We start from the raw sequence: 10,165 nt of genomic DNA on the forward strand, positions 1-10,165 counted from the left end.
TTTGGCCTGCTGCCCATGTTCGAATTTTTGATTTTTGATTTTTTTTTTAATTGTTATTTTCCCCACTGCCAGCATTCTAAATATTTCTTTCCATATTTATTTATTGTTGTACTTCCTCTCCTCACCACAAATAAACATTGTGTTGCATTGGGGGTAGGGTGGCGCTGTTTAGCTCCCGTCAGCGCAGTCATCAGTCATCCCATATGGATGTTCAATAATTTCATGCTGTGTAACACAATAAAGAATAGCATGATTAATTTTCAAAATTACTTTGTAATCACTTTGTATGAGTTATTATTTTGCACAGTTATGCTATAGGCATATTTAATTTCATGCACTGCAACATGAATGTTTAGTTTTGGCCCGCGACCCTCCATCCCGATTCATTTTTGGCCCTTCACTGAAAAGAATTTGGGCACCCCTGGTTTACAGAGTTTTTAACTGACCACTTTCTTCTATGGCACAAAAAGAAGAGCAGTGCCTTCTGTAGCTAAATTTTCTTTATGCATGACAATGCTCCATCTCATGCTGCAAAGAATACCTCTGAGTCATTGGCTGCTATGGGTATAAAAGGAGAGAAACTCATGGTGTGGCCCCCATCCTCCCCTGAACTCAACCCTACTGAGAACCTTTGGAGCATCCTCAAGCTAAAGATCTATGAGGGTGGGAGGCCGTTCACATCAAAACAGCAGCTCTGGGAGGATATTCTGACATCCTGCAAAGAAATTCAAGCAGAAACCCTCTAAAAACTCACAAGTTCAATGGATGCAAAAATTGTGAAGGTGATATCAATGAAGGGCTCCTATGTTAACATGGAGCATGGCCTGTTAAGATGTTTTTGATTGAAATAGCTTTGATTTCAGTAAATATGACCTCCTAATGCTGCAAATTCAACAAATGACCATTTTCAGTTCTTTACAACCTATAAAATGTTTTACAACTCAGTTGTGCATAATAATGTGGAACAGTGCATTCTGAGTTTTTTTTTTTTAATTTTTTGAATATTTATCATCAGGAAGTTTGTTCAAAAACATTTGAATTGTGCTCTAACAGCTGATGATTTGACAAATATTCTGTCATTTGCATTGTCTATTTTGGAAAATCAGAGAAATATATCACTTGTATAATAATCTTGAATGTGGTGTAAATGAAATGTCCCATGCATTCATCCACACTTGAAGGGTCCATGACCACAGCTGCATCTCTGTCTCAGAGCACTTAAAGCCAGCATCCATAACTGCTGGGTTATGAAAGCTGACGTTCACTTCTATTGGTAATATCTGTAGAGTCTGTTTTAAATAACCCTATGGGGTTAATATTTCCTTTAATTCAATCAAAAAAATAACTAGAATAATTGAATAAATGGACATAACATCCTCAAAAAGACAAGTCACATCAACATTTCCTCTGCATTGATGCTGACAAAGCTGGCATCAGAAGTCCCTCCTTGACGTTTCATTGAAGGGAATTTCTCTTATGTACTTCTGCCAGATTTCTTAGGATTGCAGAGACAGTTGGATTTTATTGACCTTCTGTATTTTTTTCTTCTTCTCTCCAAAGAATGCAGCAAAACAGCACAGTTTGGAATGATTCTGCCATTGGCTCCAATATTTCACTCAAACCAGATCTTAGTTAATGCATCATGTCCTGCTCTCATTTATATTTTGGATTTGCTCAAAGTTTTACCTTATCCAGATGTCATATCTAGTTACACGATTTGAATGTTGGACTCATTTTAATTAAGGCTAAATATTTGAGGGGGTCTACCTTTCACAGCTGAGATGTATTATGTCAATGAACCTCTGGGAACATTGTTTCAGTATCACCTGGAGTCTCCAGACCAGAGGACCCAGTTGTTTTACAATCATATGGTGTCAGATTGTAAAAGGCCCAGACATGCAGGACTCTGGCCCTTGAAAACTCTGATTAGGGGAGATAAACTACATACAAAATAATCGCTACAATGGTTGATGAATGCTGTCAATGACTTAACAAAACCTGAGCATGTTAGGCTGCACCAAAGAGAACCATTGAGCACTGACACAGGGATATGATGGTCCCCACCCCTCAAAAAGTGTCTTTTTCAGGCCAGTAATTAATAAAACCATTTCATTTTAACACACAAATAAAAATCACTGCTACAGTTTGCCAAATTCCAGAGGGCCAGTCTGTCACTTTAACCAGAACTTTATAATGATGGTTGTAAACATACAGAAATGGCTAGCAAAGACATTTTAAAAAACACTTTTTAACATTTCGAGAGCATGACTTGATGATTTTGGGCTCTGATTTTTCATCAAACATCCCATTAAACTGTTCACTGAGCTCTGCAAGATGGAGTTGTCAGTGAGAAACACAGAAACGGGTGAATCCATCTGCTTTGCAAGGTTAAAGGCCAGTCAGAATATGTGCAAAAATGCTGCTGTTGTTTAAAAAGAAATGTGGTTTTAGTTTTAATTAAACTGCCGCTCACCTACAGCTACGTCCAAGCTAACAGCTGTTGGAGAGATCGGCAAACCCCACCTGCAACAATAGCGAACTTATGGCGAAGCAGACCAAGCGAAGAGCAGAAACATTTTCTCTGTCATGAAAAGCTTCTGGCATTGTTCTCTGCCCTTGTTTTAAAAAAGAAATGATGTCCAGTTCTGATAAATCTGCCATTGTAGCTAACCTGACACGCCAGATGGATTTGTTACATACATCCATCTGGGAAAGCTTCAATAGGAAATGTTTGAGAAAAGGCAGAGTCTTTGGAAAAAACATGGAGTGTGATTGGATGAACATCACATCTCTATGGCCAATCAGAGCAACAAAACAGGTGACGTAGCCACTATCGAGCTGCACGTGCACAGCTACTGAGTAATAATGCGAAACATGGCGACTATAGACATGTAAGTACTCGACTTTTGTCGTTTTTGAAAAGAAAACAACTCACTGCTGTTTTTTGTTCGTCTTTTAACAAAGAAATGTTGTCAAGTTCTGATAAAACTGGTGCTGTAGCAGCATCCACGCTAATCTGTTCCTTCATAATTGCACCAGCTTTTGTTGCTGCTTGCTTACGTCACGACTCTGCTGCACCTGAAAGTACTGCCCCTCGTCGCTGATTGGTCCTGTCACTTTCTAACTGGGCCCAAATGGTTCAGATGGGAGCTTTGCAAGATGGCTTCGCCAGTGAGAAACACGTATCCATCTGCTTTGCAAGGTTACATTGTAGCGTCCAAGCTAATCACTCCACTAGCAGCCTCTCACACAAGATCTAAACCTTCTCCCTGTAACTCTCAGAAACTCGTGCCAAAGCAGGTCGGCAGAAGAGTGAACACCTCCTTTCCATTATGAGAAGCTTAAAGTGTTGTTTCATACTTTATTTCATGCAGAAACATGGTCAAGTTCTGGTAAAATTGACGCAGTGCTAGAGCTACATCTGAGCTAATCGCCGCTCTGGAGGCAGCCTTTGCAAACGGCTTTGAGTACAACCAAACCCCAGCCATAGCCTTCACTTTGTTCTCCACAAATGGTGCAGATTGGTCCAGACAGTGTTCATGTAGCCTAGTAGAAATATGGATACATATTTGTTTATTTCTGATAAATAAATAGAGGTTAAAAAGTGTTCCCTTTGAAAACAGGAATTAAAATGGTTAAGTTCATAAGGAGTTTAAAAATGCTCTAATGTATTTTATTTCATTTATTCTGCTGAACATGTTAAAATGTGTATGTTTTTAAGAGAGATCTTCTGGAGAAATGTACCTGTCACAGACGTAGTTTAGTGAGTGTTGACTGGCTCACTTGATGTGCCTGCAGTGATCTCATGTGCGTGTGAGAGGATAGGAGGAGAGAGAGACAGAAGTGAAACTTACGAGACCACGCAGCAGTCTCTGTCCATGCGGAGTTTTCCAGAAGTTGAGCACGAGGTTTGTGTACTAGATTGTGTTTAAGATTATTTGCCAAATAATCTGCAAGAAGATCAATCTTGTAACAGAACTTTAGTTCAAAGTTTTGAAACGTTTGAGGACTTTGTTAGCTGCTCATTAACACAGAGTGGAGGGAAACGCGACGGATAGCGCACTGCTGCAAGCTAACTCAGCTGGATTAAGTAGCTTCATCTGGACTGTGTGACCCTTTGTTTGGATTGTTTTTGGTCTGAAAACAAGAGACAACAACCAGATAGCGCTCTGAGCTAGCCCGGAATGCTCAGAGTTCCTCTGGCCACGCTGGAAAATCACTGGACACTCGACCCTTCTGCCTGCTGTTTCCTGAATCCGGTGGAGGGTAACACCTGGATACCTTCTCTGTGGACCACGTTTCTCTGGAAAGGTACTGCTCTGATCTTGATTTCTTTTGCTCATTGTGAGTGAAGTGACCACTGTGTTTTTGGTCTCAACGCACGCAAGCAGCGATACGGGCCTGCACCGAGGGGTTTAAGATAGCCTATTTTATTCTGCCGGCTTAGTAGAGGGTTGCTTGATGGTGTGTGTTTTGAAAAAGAAACTGTTTATTTTGTGAACAAAACTGGTAAAATCTTTTATTTTAAAGGTGATAATTTTATTTATTTTTTCTAAATTAAAGTAAGAAACTACTTACTTTGATACGTTTGCAGTGTATTTTTATTGTGTTAAGGTAACCTTACAATGTTTAAAGGTCTTAACATAGTAATATTTTAAGCTAAGGTTTTTCTGAGTTTAAGTTTATAAAGTGAGAAAATTCCCATTCCCCAAAACTAATAATTTTACTGAGTTAATCTGAGTTACTCTACCAAAATTAAAAAGGCTAAAGAACTCAGGGTCCCTTTCTACGCATTTACCTTGGTAGACGGGCTACATTCAGTTCTGTAAAAACGTTGTGGATTGGAGCTTTCATGATTTATTTGCCTGATGACAGAGATGGAGTCTGGTAAACCCAACTGCTTTGCAAGGCTAGAAGATTTTAAAGCAAATAGACTCTCTGAGCACAGACAAATCAAAACAAAGAGGCAGTTTTGAGCACTTGTGCAGGTTTTTGCTCTCAAAACCTGAAAATGAGTTTTGCAACTCCAAGTGAGACTAAACTACAACTTGCCTGTTGAAGAGTTTGAAAAATGTCAATTTTAGAGGAACTTCATATTACAAATGTACATGGAGATGGAAAGAGGGCCATTTTCATAAGTTTTCTTTTTGTAATTGGTTTCAGAAATGTTCCATTTTCAGGTGTCCAAAGTACAATAAAGGTTTCAGTTGTTGGGTGAAATTGCCGTCGTGTAAAAGTTTCCTGAGTGGTTATTTGGGCGTCTGCAGAAGCTCCTTGACCCCTGCCATTAACATTTGACTGCTCTGTGTACTGTGAACTTCCATAAACAGCTGAAAAGTACTAAGCCTATAAAAGTTCAGACATCTACAAAACCCAGGGTCAAATAAGGTTAAACTAGTAACAACAATAAGAGTAAAGAAGTTGGCAAACAGCTTCCAGTTCTTCTAAATACTGTTTCAAAAAACATTAGGACTCTTGGGAGGCTCTGTGCTCCACATCCTCCGGCTCTGATCACCTTCGGCCACAACATAATTACCGTGATGAAACGGCGATAATGAAGGAAAGCATTTGTCAAGTCTTTATTGAGCCAGCGCGCATCATAAAGACGAGCGAATCCAGCACAGCTCAGTCTCCAGGCGAGTTCATCCAATAATGAGCAGAAGGAGGAGGAGGGATCTCCTCGCTAATAAATAACATCTGAGGATATCTGAAGGTTGTCTCTTATTTTCTTGTTTCTTCTCTTTCTTCCTTGTCTATTTCTTTTCCAGCGAGGATGACTGGTACTCCTAATGTCTTCCAGCTGCAGGCTGCCCTCCCCCCCTCCTCTCTCCGCCTTTTTTCTCTTTCTTATCTTTGCATGAGGTGAAGTTTCCACTTGCAGGACCTCGCTGCTCCCACTGTCAGACACAAAGATGCAAGTCCAAATTCCTTGTCTTGGATTTGGTCTGCAGGAGCCATCGGCCACATTAAAGAGCCATAAATCAGGATTCTCCTATCAGACGCTGACACAGACTCAGATATGACCCTCGCTAGTCAGGATATTTAAGAGATAAAGATGTGTCTAGGTTAATGCATGTCACTTTATTCCTTTTTAAATGATTGCTCTGGGTTTGAGAAGCTCCTCTGAATGGACGAGGATTTTGAGTGATGGTCTGCACTGGAATTCTTGTTGCATTAAGACGTGCACCACCTGTTTTTGACATCCAGAATCCAAACCACAATGCATTTAACAGGCCTTCTGCAGCAGAGATGGAGACGTTATGGAGGTGTTGATTCAAATCGAAGAGTGTTAGAAAGTGTCGAAAAGGATACAGCAGCAAGACTTTCCATTCATTTTTATTCAATTCCAAACATGGTCTGACTTTTACTGCACAAAAAAACCCTCAGCCTTAACTTTCAAACAAACGTCAACAAACTTCCTTTTCATGCCCTCGATTACAAACCCAGCGCTACCAAGTCTAGACCCTGATTTGTATGTTTTAACATGTCAGAAAGAGACTTCCCCACATTTTAAAATTGTCATTGTTTTGACAGTTTTCTTCACACCATTTTCATCGCCCAGAAAGCTTCTGAGCAGCCGATGCCCCTGTGGATGCATCACTGTGAAACAGGCGTCAAATTTTGGATAGTCTTTCAGACAGAAGGCATATTTATGCTCATGTTCAGTTACTCCTTTCAAACTGACATGAATTCGGCTCTTAAGGCAAGACTTCATCGTGTTTTCTGCTTTCATGAACTCACAGAGCGAATCATGGAGCCAAGGTAGAAATTACACTGTGCTACTGAGGTAGACTCTCTTCCTCCAGTTGAAGAGTTTCATCCAAACCACAAAGTTTTCTGTTTTTCTTTCTTGTCCTCATGTTTGCTTTCTGATTTGTATTTTTCCAAATCTACATCTCCGTGCTGTAAACAGGCTGTGGAATCATTTGCAAGGGGGTTTATTTTCAAGCATATAGCTATCACAAGAGCATTCGACAATTATTTTAATGTTTTAAAATAATCTGTTGACTATTAGAGCATAAATTCCACCTACTCCATGTGCCCTGCAGTCTGTGTATGCTGTGGTTTTGCTCCAGCTGACAGCTACTGGATCTGTTTCTGAAGCGCGGCAGAGGGGCGGTCCTGGCAGCTGGAGACTAGAGATCACTAGGGATTCATTAGTTTATGCAGGAAATGCTATATAATGTGCGAACTATCTGAGGTTAACTGCCAAGCAATTTGATAATATTTTGTAGTTTTTGTTGCTTCTATAATGGATGAGTACTCAACCTGTGCTTAGAAAAATCAATATGACATGCTCCTTGCTGACACATATATTGATACAGATGTTAGGGAGTTTATATGGCTGTAGATGCTAACCTATTTCACACATCCATCTGGTAAACCACTCATAGACAGTGTTTGGGAAAAGGCAGAGCCTTAGAAAAAAACCTGGAGGATGATGGATGAACATTCTGTGTGTCACATCTTTACGGGCCTATCAGAGCAACAAAATGTGGCGTCGTAGCCCCAAACCGAGGTGCGCCACTACAGACAATTAAACCCCACAGAGAGTGGCATAACCCGAATCATGGCGGCTGTAGACGTGTCAGTACATGACTTTTGTCATTTTTGAAAGGAAACAACTCACCACTGTTCTTGGTTCTTCTTTTAACGAAGAAATGTCATCAAGTTCTGATAAATCTAGCGCTTTAGCAGCATCCATGCTAATGTCTTCCACCATTGACGCTGATTGGCCCTGTCACTTTCTAACCGGGCGGGCCCAGACAGTTTAGATGGGAGCTTTGCAAGATGGATTCGCCAGTGAGAAACACGGAAAAAGGTGAATCCATCTGCTTTGCAAGGTTAGGTCCAGTGGGTATCACACTAGATTACATTTGATAGAAGTTGGAAGGTTGATTTTGTTGAGTTTGTAGCACTTGCTATCCCAAATGCAAATGATACAGTCCTTGATGCGTTGGCTGCAAGCTCATCTTTGCCTCTTGCTCTGTTTCTCTCTGTCCCCTTTGCGGACTCTCTTCAGCTTTTCTACTCATGTGGGCCACGATAAAAGTTTTAAAAAACTCAAAAGCTGCAGATTAGATCATTTGTTTTGAAAACTGATCGAACTAAAATCATGTCAGGGTTGGTGCTCCAATCATTGATTAATCAAACATTGCAATCAGTCATAAACCACAGAAGACTTTGTAAAGGCCAGCTTTTACTAAAAGTCCTTGGCTGGTTGAGTTCAGAATTCAAACTTAACTTTAAACACTTCTCTGCAATAATATGAAAGCTATCTATTTACATCAGTGTGATTAAACAAGTAGTGTCTGCTTTTGGGTCGATGACACTGGTTTACATATATACTATGTGCTTTCCATTAGGGTAATTCTACTGGAAGTACATCAAACATAAATTACAAATGTCAACTCTGTCCCAAAACTCAACACAGTTCCAAGGACAAAAAGCCCTGGCACACCAAAAAAACATCTGTGGGTTTCAGTGCTGGAGAATGTTTGTTTGAAAGTACTTGGAAATGTAAAATCAGATCATAGGGATTGTTAAAAGTCCAATTATAAAGCAAGAGCAAGGAGAGGCTTGAGATATTCCAATAAAAAAGCTATGGCTGTTGCTATGATGGTACAATTTATTTTCCTGCATTGAAGCCACTTAATTTTTAGCCAAACTAATGTTGTTGTCTTAATGCTTTCATTTTTATGCCTTAAAGTATACAGCAGCTTAAGTTTATCAGGAAGCATGTTTTTCTCCCCCAACAGTCAACTGACTTCAACATCACCACCTCTATGCTCACAGCTTTTGTCACACTCTTACCTTCTCTACGAGAGGCTTTATTCTTAGTGTGACTTGCAAATTATTGGAATACATGCGTTTTTAGCACAGAGCAAACACTGTGTGAATGACAGAGTGGTGTGAATTTCCATTTTTGTTGTGATTAATCTCCGAGAGAATCTTGGTTGGCTGAGTGAGCCACGTGTCAGAGTCTGGACTTTAAGATGTATTTTATGTCATAAAGGAAAAAAATCAGCATAGTTTGTATTCATTCTAGATCTTATTGAAGATTAACCTTGCAAAGCAGATGGATACCAGCGTTTCCTGGTTTTTCACTGGCAAATCCATCTTGCAAAGCTCCTGTCTGAACCATTTGGGCCCGGTTAGAAAGTGACAGGACCAATCAGCGATGAGGGGCAGTACTTACAGGCGCAGCGGAGCCGTGACGTAAGCAAACAGCAACAAGAGGCCGCTGCAATTATGGCGGGAGAGAACATGTGTGAAACACATCCATCTAGCGTGTCAGGTTAACTGAAGGTATCAAACTGAAAACTCATTCAAGAATCCATATGATATTATAACAAGGGAACCACACGTGCTAAAATGCCAGCAGAGTTCCAGGTTTTAGGGCTCATTACTGCACCACTCTCACAGGGGGGAAAAGACACGCCCAACCCTCCTTCCTGCTGTCTCTTATCAGCCACAACATCATTCAGTCAATGCAACCTTTCAGGTCTGATTATTAGCCAAAATGCCGTAACTATTTAAGGTAGACTTACCAGCAGCTACCTGAGAGTGAAACGATGATAGATGGTCATGTAGAAGACGCAAGTTTGTATTTTTAATTTTTAATAAAAGGTGGTTTGTCAGTGATCTTGGGCACCAATACATAACCCTGAACCCTAGAGTGTCACAGCGATGTCTGTTGTTCTGTCACTGCTAATGAATGTAACACCTGTATTTTTGAACACAAGTCAGTTTAAATGGAGAAATGGAAATAAATGGTCAAGTAGAGGACACAAGCAAGTGCATTAACAACCTAGTTTTTAGAAAATCATGGCTTACCCATGACCTCAGGCAACATCAATAGATTACCCACAACCCTACAAAGTAATTGCCCATGCCTGTTAATTACTGAATTCAGGTGTTTCATTCAGACCCATCGCCACAGGTGTGTAAATTCAAGCACATAGCTACACAGCCATTCTCGAACATTTGTGATACAAAATGGGTTGCTCTGAAGAGCTCAGTGACTTCAAGTGTGGCACTGTGATTGATGCCACCTATTATTTGAAAGTGGGAGAGTTTAAGAACAACAGTAACTCACCCTCACTGGACTGTGGAGCATGGAAACGTGTGGAGTGATGAATCAAGCTTCTCTGTTTGAAAGTCA

This window comes from Cheilinus undulatus, linkage group 10 (assembly GCF_018320785.1).
Source record: "Cheilinus undulatus linkage group 10, ASM1832078v1, whole genome shotgun sequence".
Taxonomy (NCBI): Eukaryota; Metazoa; Chordata; class Actinopteri; order Labriformes; family Labridae; genus Cheilinus; species Cheilinus undulatus.